Below are 9,379 nucleotides of genomic sequence, written 5' to 3' on the forward strand. Positions count from 1 at the left end.
GCATTAAGGTTAATTTAGCATAATTTAGCTTAGAAATACATCAAGAACCAAGTTCCTGCCGTTTACTCATCTTATTTGTAGTTTTGGAGCATTTGCAAGCTTTGGAACGGTCTCTAGGGCACATGGTGCGACTGTGTCCACTTTAGAAGAAACCTCGATCGAAAAAGAACAAAAATAGCCAAGTTAGAGGGGTTGTGCGGCCTAAGGTGTGGTCTGGCCGACCCGCACACCCCTCAAAAGCGCCAGAAGACAAGCACATCACATTGGTGCGGCCTGCCGTGCGGCTACCCTTGCCTGCACCTCAACCTGCACACCTGATCAGAAGAACACCCCATCGAGTCAGAGAGCTTTTGCGGGTGAAGGTGCGGCCTCACTGACCCGCACGGGCTCCATCTCTCCTCACAGCGCAGCCGGTTGTGTGGCCTGCCCAGGCCGCACTAGCCATATCTTTGGCAGTTTCGTGCAATCTTCGCTCGATTCACTTCTAGATTTCGCCTGATTGTTCTACAAGTCACGAATTTAGTTATAAAAGGTAGCAGGCAGCCATCTGGAGGATCATCATTCATTCCACCATTCTCCTCCATCAAACCCTAATCATCTTCTCCATCCATCTCATCTCTCAAGTGAATCAAAGGCGCGAAGGATTGAAGAACTTGGCGGATCTCGAGGAGCTTACAAGGAAGAACTGAGGCATAACTTGGGAATTGGTGTATTCTATTTCTCTTGTTATTTTCTTGATTTTACTTGTATGGATTCTTTGTTTTCTATCATGGATGTTATTGTTTTTGCACCAGGCTAATTTCCTCTCTAAGGGCTTAGGTTGTAGCATGAACTTGTGTTAGTTTATTTACTTGGATGTTCTCTTTATGATGATTGTTTTGGCTTGATGTTTGGTTTTATTTTATATATTTGTGAGTCATGCATGATTTGTGTTTTGGTAATCGAACCTTGTTAGGGTAGTGACAGTACTTTAGCATTAAGGGTGTATGATAAAAAAGAAACACTTTCATTGTACACAAATAATCTTAGGGTTTAGATAAGGTTGACTGGATTCGGATCTATTTCCGGAATCATAGAACCAAATATGGTACCAAGTAATAGTAGTAGATGATCCGTGTTAAATAGACCAACCTAGTTGGAATTTTCATCAAGATTAGACATGAATTTAGAGAACTCCAAAAGTGAATAGATTGACCTAGTGATTGTAGACCAAAAGCCCTTAGACCTTGCTATCTTGATTTACAAAACACTTTTTATTTGCATTTGATTTAGTTTCTTGTTACAAACCAACTGCTTTGGGTATTGAACCCACACTTAGTTACATTGAAACAAAACCCCCCTTTTTAATTACTTGCAATTTATTTAGTTTTAATTTAGTTTAGGTAAAAATTACAATTGCCATAGACTTTGGATCGATACCTCATTATGATATCTCCATATTATGACTAATTTACAGCCCTAATTTGCACTAAAACCTGTGTTTTAAAGCCTATAAATGTGGACTTTTTACTTGTATTTCGATGAAATGTGGTACTGCTATGTTTTGTTTGGTATTTTGCAGGAAAAAGGGCAAAAAACTGGATCTGACAGTTTTTCATACGGCCCGTATGATATTCCCTACGGGCCGTACAGGACCTGCCCAACCACACAGAAGGTTCCACAACAGAGGCACGAAGTCTCCAAGACAAGGCACAGGCATACGGCCCGTACGGGGTCCCCTACGGGCCGTACGACGCTAAATTGGAAAATCCAGCTGGAATCTGAAATCAGCTGAATTTAAGGAGGCCGAAAAGGAAGTCTCTGCAGACGCGATCTGGGGCATTAAATGAGAGAATTACACACCAAAAAAATGGGGGATTCACCACTGGAACTTGGACAAGCTTGCTTGGAGCAAAAGACAAGAGGAGGAGAAGAGGAAGAGAAGTGAAAAACGCGAGTTTGCAACAGATCTTCGGATTTTCCACTGTTTTGTCCTGAACTCTTTCATCTCTTGTTATTTGTGTTATCTTATGAACATGAGTAGCTAATTTACTTTGTTTCTAGGGTTAAGATGTAGTTTCTAGTTTGGTTTTGTTTGCATGCTACTTGGATTTTGTGTTGAATGCTTTGTTTTTACCTTGTTGAGTAGTATTTTGATTGCTTTATTTGTGCTTGCTTGAATTGATTAGTCATCCCGTTAGATGAATACGCACATCTAAGTGTTAGGATGTAACACTGTGAACTTTTAAAATTCAGATTTAATTAAAATAATAAGTGGTTAAATCGAATTATATATATATATACGTATATACGAAATTAGTGACGTGGATGGTGAACAATAATTATACGATTAATTGTGTTAAGAAAGAGGAACAATAGGTGTTATATAAATCATTTAAACAATATCGAACAAGTGGAGGGTTTATTTTGCAAAAAGACCACTTACAAGTGGGGGCCCCTTGTCATTCTTCTCTTTTCCCCTCCTTCCTTTCTTTTCCTGCGCCCCCTCCCTTTTCCTTTGCTTCCGCCAAGAGAGACAGAGAACGAGAGAGTGAGAGAGAGATCTAAACCCCCCGGTGACCGTATTTCACGAAAACGGAGATTTAGGAAGAGGAGCTCAAATCTCGTACATCCATCCGTTCCATCGATAATTCTCCTTTCTATTTCTCTCTCATTTCGTGATTCCTTGTTTTTAGGGTTTCGGTGAAAACCCGTAGAATCGTACCAAACTTATTATTCCGTGCCTTTGTTGTTTCTATAGTGTAAATTGACTGATTCCGTGTTCCAAAGTGCAACCAAATTTCCAATTTACGGATTTTCCCAAAAATTGATTAGGGTTTAAATTGTAAAAGTGCCGGAACTTAATAAATTTACCTATGGATAGATCCTAACAAGCACGGCTAGCGGGATTGACGAGCTTACCGAGTCGCGAGATCGCGGACCCTCTACGTGCCCTACATAACCAGGTGCGGGGGTTCACGGGATCTGTTTTGGGGTTTATTCGTAGAACTAAATAACGGTGCATATTATTATATTTATGTTGATTGCTTGATTTAAATAAACTGTGCATAGCATGTTGAATCTCTGATTGAAAGCATTTGTTGCCGCATTGCATTAATTGTGATATTAGTGTAATTGAATTGTATAACTGTTATGATTCTCATGTTGGTATGGTTTATCGATTGTTGATCTGTCGTTTTGAATAAGTGAGTGGAACCACAGTATGACTTGGATTGATTGTGTGAAGTGAACAGTGTATCATAGTGGAAAGTCTAGCTAGCTACTAGACTTTCATCCAGGACCCTTATGCGCATCTGGAGAATGGCCCTAGTGAACCCAGTACCGGTTGGGTAAGGGAAGTGCAGTGTAATTTTAGGTAGAACTGTGGTTCAGTGGTTCAGTGATTCAGTGAAAGTATCAGTGATTTCTTTTTGAGAAAAGTGATATTCTGTTGCATATTCGCGGAATATGCCCGTGTATATTTTAAGTGATGAATTGATGAGATTGTATGACTTGAAACTAGAAAATAGAACTGTTAAGCCGGAGGTGACCGATAGTTGATATCTGTACCTCATAACCAGACTTATATATATTATATCTGTGAAACCAAATCTTTCTGGAAATTCGTTGTTTGATGTTGATTTTATGTGAATTGAAATCCGTTTGAATCTATTCCCAGTACATGTGCATTTATTATTATTGGTGAATAAATAAATAGATGCCCTATTGCTAGTGTATTTAGTTCTGGTGATGGATTTCTCACAAATCCAGTAGCCCTTTAAATTCCGCACTGAGAAAACGGATAACAGGTTTTCTCACCCCCTCCCCTCGGGGAATTTTTCCCTTTGAACTGATATGTGCAGGTAAACGCGAGTGAAGTGGGACTCGGGCTCGACTCGTGAGTATAGGCCGAGCTAATAGGTTATGCCAAACCCTTTCTATGCCATTTTGAATGTGTAGTTGAACCCGTAGTCGGTTATTTTGATGTATAGGTTATTATCGAACTGTATTATGATATAAAACCCTAACGGTATGTTTTAAATAGTTGTTATGATTTAAATGTTGAAATTGCATGTTAAACGTCATTAAAATTTCTAGTGAATGGGGAATAATTGTTCAGTTATACGGGGATTTGATCGGGTTTGGAAAACGGGGTGAAATTCCACGAAAATGGGCAAAGGGATGAAAAACAGTACCCTTATTGCGGGCCGCAATAACCCTATTGCGGGCCGCAATGAGAGTAGACAGAGGAAATTTCGCAGATTAAAACCCAAACAGGTCATTGCGTGCCGCAATGAATGGATGCAGAGGCCAACCAGGTCATTGCGGGCCGCAATAAATTCATTGCGGGCCGCAATGAATGGAGGCAGAGACAATTTGCAGAGGCTGGAAATTTTGGAACTTGTTGCGGGCCGCAACAGCCCTATTGCGGGCCGCAATGGGGATTCTGAAAAATGTTGTTTTGAGTATAACTTAGCCAAATTAAATTGGATTTGAACCAAACTTGTTTTAAATCAAATCATATGATAATTTGACTAATCTGGACCGCCGGTTAAAAGATTTTCATGCAATTTGACTTCTCCAAAATAAAATTTTTCGTGCTCTATTGAGCGGTGCTTCGTAACCTCAGACAACGCTCGCAGGGGGCTGCCGCCCCCCTGCCACCCCCCCCCCCCCCCGCATACTAATAGAATCAGGCCCACCCACATAAAAATATAATAATATAAATATAAATCCGCATGCATGAACAAAACCGCATTTTAAAACAAAACTGCGCGACCCCCTGTTCCGGGGTGTGACATAGGAGCCAAGTTTATGACATTTAATCCAACCGAATAAAGTATATGAAGTATGGTGAAACCAAGGAGTACCCGAGAGGTGAAACTTTCCTTGAGGCAAAAGTCCTTGGATACTTTTAGTAAACCAACAAGTAACTTAGATAAATTAGACCAAAATGCTAAAGTTGAGGTTTAACGCATCTAAGAGGGAAGTATTTGAGTCCGGTAATCGGGTACTAGGCCAAAATGCAAAAGTTGAGGTTAGGTATCTAGATCTGGTCGATAGAAACCCTAAACATTAGCACCAACGCAGAAAACAGTAGCTGCAGCATTAACTCGGGGTCCCCTACGGGCCGTACGGGAATCCGTACGGGCCGTATACCTCGGGGCTGAACAGAAATGAAATCTGAACCCTGGAAACGCCTTTTTATCAATTGAAAACAACTTTAATTCTTTTTATTGTCTTTTAAACTTGTCATAAATCATTAGAATTGTTAGAACCAAATCAAACCAACTTCTCTCACTTCTAGAATCTCAAGTAATTTTAAGACGAGTCCGATCATTTTCTTCCGTCCCTGTGGATCGATACCTGAGCATATTCATCGATAGGGTAGTACACTTGCTATCTGATTTGACAGAGTATAACAAAGGTTTAAAAGGTATAGCTTGCTATACCGAAACTCTGTAAGCATATATTCTGTGCGAACACATTACTACAAGGATAAATTGTGCGCCTACAATTGATCTACTTTGTGTTTTTAGGTTTATAAATTTAAAGCATATTGTGTAAGATTTAGTCCAAAATAAATACCCCTAAAATTCACAACAGAGAGCATCGTTATCAATGAGTGTAAAAGAAATTCGACTCAAGATCAAGGATGATTTTAAAACAGATATCAGTTATGATTTAGCATGGAAGGCACGCAGCAGAGCATTAAAAATTATATATGGTAGTTGGGAAAGGTCTTTTTTCTGATCTACCAAAGTACTTATTAATGATGCAAGCTTCAAATCCAGGTACTGTTTGGACCATGAACCCTCCTTGAACAGAAACAGGCAGACAACAATTTAGGCAAGTCTTTTGGGCCTTTGGCCCTGCGATAGAGGGTTGGAAAAATTGCCAATCGGTGGTAAGTGTTGATGGCACTCATTTGTATGGCAAATACGAAGGATGTGCATTGTATCAGAAGTTGCCTTAACTGGATACGATAAAGGTGGTTCCGACCAGACTCAATATGAACAAACATCCACATTCTCCCGAGTTTTATTTACTTCTCAATATTCAACTTACATTATAAATATTTATTCTAAGCCTTAGATTATAGTCAGCTCAAATTAGAACTGGCACCAATTGCTGGTTGATTTTGATCAAGTTAAGTTGACTCAAACAAAATAATGTATTATATTCTCATTTATGCAATGGTGACGATAACAAGGCAAAAGAAGAGAGAATAACCGCACCATCCCGTTGAAAACACTTAGGGCCCGTTCGGCCACGTACTATTCACCGTAGGAAAAAAAAATTTGCTCAGAGCTAAGTTTTTATTTCCACGGTGAACAGTAAAAATCAGTTCAAAATTTTTGATTCCCACACCCATTCCTATTCCCTACTGGGTTGCCGAACGGACCCTTAGGGCCGGTTCGGCCGACAAATGGAAATGGGCTTGGGCACGGGAATTGAATTGAAAAACACTGTTCCTGTGGGAAAAAAAAATTCAGTTGAACTGAATTTTTTTTTCCCACGTGAACAGTGTAACATCCCGAAAATTTTGAGTTATTATTATTTATGTTCACAATTTTTTTTTATAATATAATAAAGGTTATAATTTATTTTGAGAACATATATTAGTTATAATTATATTACTTTAAAAAAATACAAACATATAATCTAGGTATTATTTTTTTTCTTTTATACATTCTAAATTATTGATTTGACTAACTTTATTTCTTTCTTTTTTTCATTTGATTCTTAGGTCATTAATTTGTGTATTTAATTATATTAATTGATAATTTCATTTTAAAAAAATGAAGCAATATAGCTGAGTCCATTCTTAATTGTCCCTCTGATTTCGTCACTCGATACACATTACATATATGACAGTTACCATAATTTTTTATTAATTAAACTACTATAAATCATCCTCCTTAATTTACTTTAAATATTAAATAAATAAAAAAGGAAACGACGCCTTGTAAAAGGCGGTTATGCATGGTAGCCTCTTTAATTATATTTCCTGTCTTTCTTTTGTTTCGCTAAGATTAATTATAAGCGCCCTGTTGAGTTATAAAACCCCCTCCATCCGTACCCTAGATTCACATCATTCCTCTTTGAAATTTCTTTTGGCTTTATCCTATATCTACTTAGAATATAATCTACAATTGATTTATTCGTCTTATATCGTCAAAATCAACCACTCCATAATCAGCCCCGAAAGAAGAAATATTTTGTTTTCATATCAATTATCATATGCCCGTTTCGAACTCCTATTACGTCGCAGTAATTTCGAGCTATCGTTGCAATTTGATTTGAAATGCCGAATGTCTCACTATCAGGTAACCGGACTTCTCTATAACTGTGTTTTCATTTTGTATAGTTGATTTGAATATTGGTATTGCATATTGAATTAAGATGTCATATTTAACGGGATAGCGGGTCTGAGGTTGGAATTTCATATGTGATTGTAACCTCTCATTGTTGGATGGATTTCCCAGTGGGTTGGCGGTCTTCCAATGTTGGATGGATTTCCCATTGGGTTGGCAGATTAAAGGAATTGTGTTATGAGAATGTGGAAATCGCCTGTGACAGGGATTACACATGTGTGAATATGATATGACTGGTTTTATGGATAACTTAGACCGACGTGCTATTACTGGTTAAATATGCGTGCATAATTTGATGTGTATTTGTGTGGATTAATCCAGCCTATTTGATTGATTGTTAAATTAAGCCAATTATAGAGAAGCGCGTCGTTAAATAACCGGTTACTGAGCTTTGTAGCTGACTCTGTTTTGTTATTTTGTTTTTATTTCTGTTGGCGACGTAGGTTGACGGGCCAAGGAAAGATGTGAAGATGCTTATATAATCACGCTCCAGATGGTAAAAATCTGGAGTGTGACAAATAGTGATTCGTCCGAATAGGCCCTTAAATTTATTTTATTCTGCCTACGGGCTTATGTTAATTTTTTTTTATTTTATTCATTGTGACTTTACAGTTGTACAGTTTTTAAGATATAATGTATATAAATATATAAAATCATGTCCTCATTTATTATATTGACAATTTATTTTGTTTTTCTACATTATCTCAATTGTTAATGCCGAAGCGAAGCGAGGCTTTTTGCTAGTATATATTGATGTAGGATCAGTAAAGGCTCCAATGGTCATGTCAATTAAAATGAGACAAATTTAAATATGACCGAGAATTAAAGATGGGAACACCACGTGCTTGCTTATTGGCAAACATCACAGGCTATGCTCTCAATAATTGAATTTTTTTTTTTTCTGTCTTTATTATAGAGCGGCTGTGCGGCTTGTGATGAAATATTTGACTTTATCATTTCATGAAAGAGAGAGTCTATGATGCTAACATAGTAACATATAGCATCATAGTCTTCATAAAATATTCTTTCGAATAACGGCATCAATAAATCATTATTAAATTATACAATAGTTTGATAAATGAAAATTTAGTATGCTGATTTTAGAATAGTAAATTTTGATCCAGAATCCATATTAACAACAATAGTATTTCCATTCCATAAATACAACATATGCAACCTGACAGCTTCTTGAGATATGTTTGATTGCAAAATAATAATAGTTAGAATAGTCAAATTAAAAATAGTTATGATTTGTCTTATTATAATAGTTAAATCTCAAATTCTTAACAATAATATATTCTAATTAGATAAAAAGTTTGAATTTATTATTCTAACTATTCAAATTCAACTCACCAATAATAGAGTTAAAATGCATCATTAGTGTTGTGTCTCAACCATACCCCACGTCTTTATCTCTACTTTCAAAGTTCAAACAGTCAATTCGAACCACTCAACATGATATCCATATTAAAATGTGCTTAAAGACCAAATTTATACCTTTTAAAAAAAATTACTATTTTTTTTAAATAGATACAATATCACTGTTTTTACCTAACTCTAAAAATAACTTATTCTCGATCAAATATTCCCACCCACGAGGTTCGTTGGCAGACTCAACCTGACATATTACGACACGACTGCCATGAATTGCCTCCAAAGTCAAAAACATATCTAGCATGAAATGATTTAGTCGTAGTAAAATCAATATTAAAGTATTTAGTGTGGTTAAATCAGCATAATCAAAGAACCAAAAGATATAAGACAATGTGATGCAACACCATCCTAATTATGATTCCTTATTTTAAATAAAAATATTGGCAATGTGGTATGAGATAAAGATATTAATAATATTATTTTGATTTTATGCAGCGTGTGAGTTATATTTTTTTTTTCATTTTAATTTTATTGTCTATATGCTACGTGAAGTTGAAAAAGCACTATCAATATCTTTATGTATCCGTCTTTTAGACCTCTCTAAACCTTTTAGAATTTAGACACATGCCGCTTTTTTAATTTTATTG

Source organism: Carex rostrata, chromosome 9 (assembly GCF_964058835.1).
Source record: "Carex rostrata chromosome 9, lpCarRost1.2, whole genome shotgun sequence".
NCBI classification, from domain to species: domain Eukaryota; kingdom Viridiplantae; phylum Streptophyta; class Magnoliopsida; order Poales; family Cyperaceae; genus Carex; species Carex rostrata.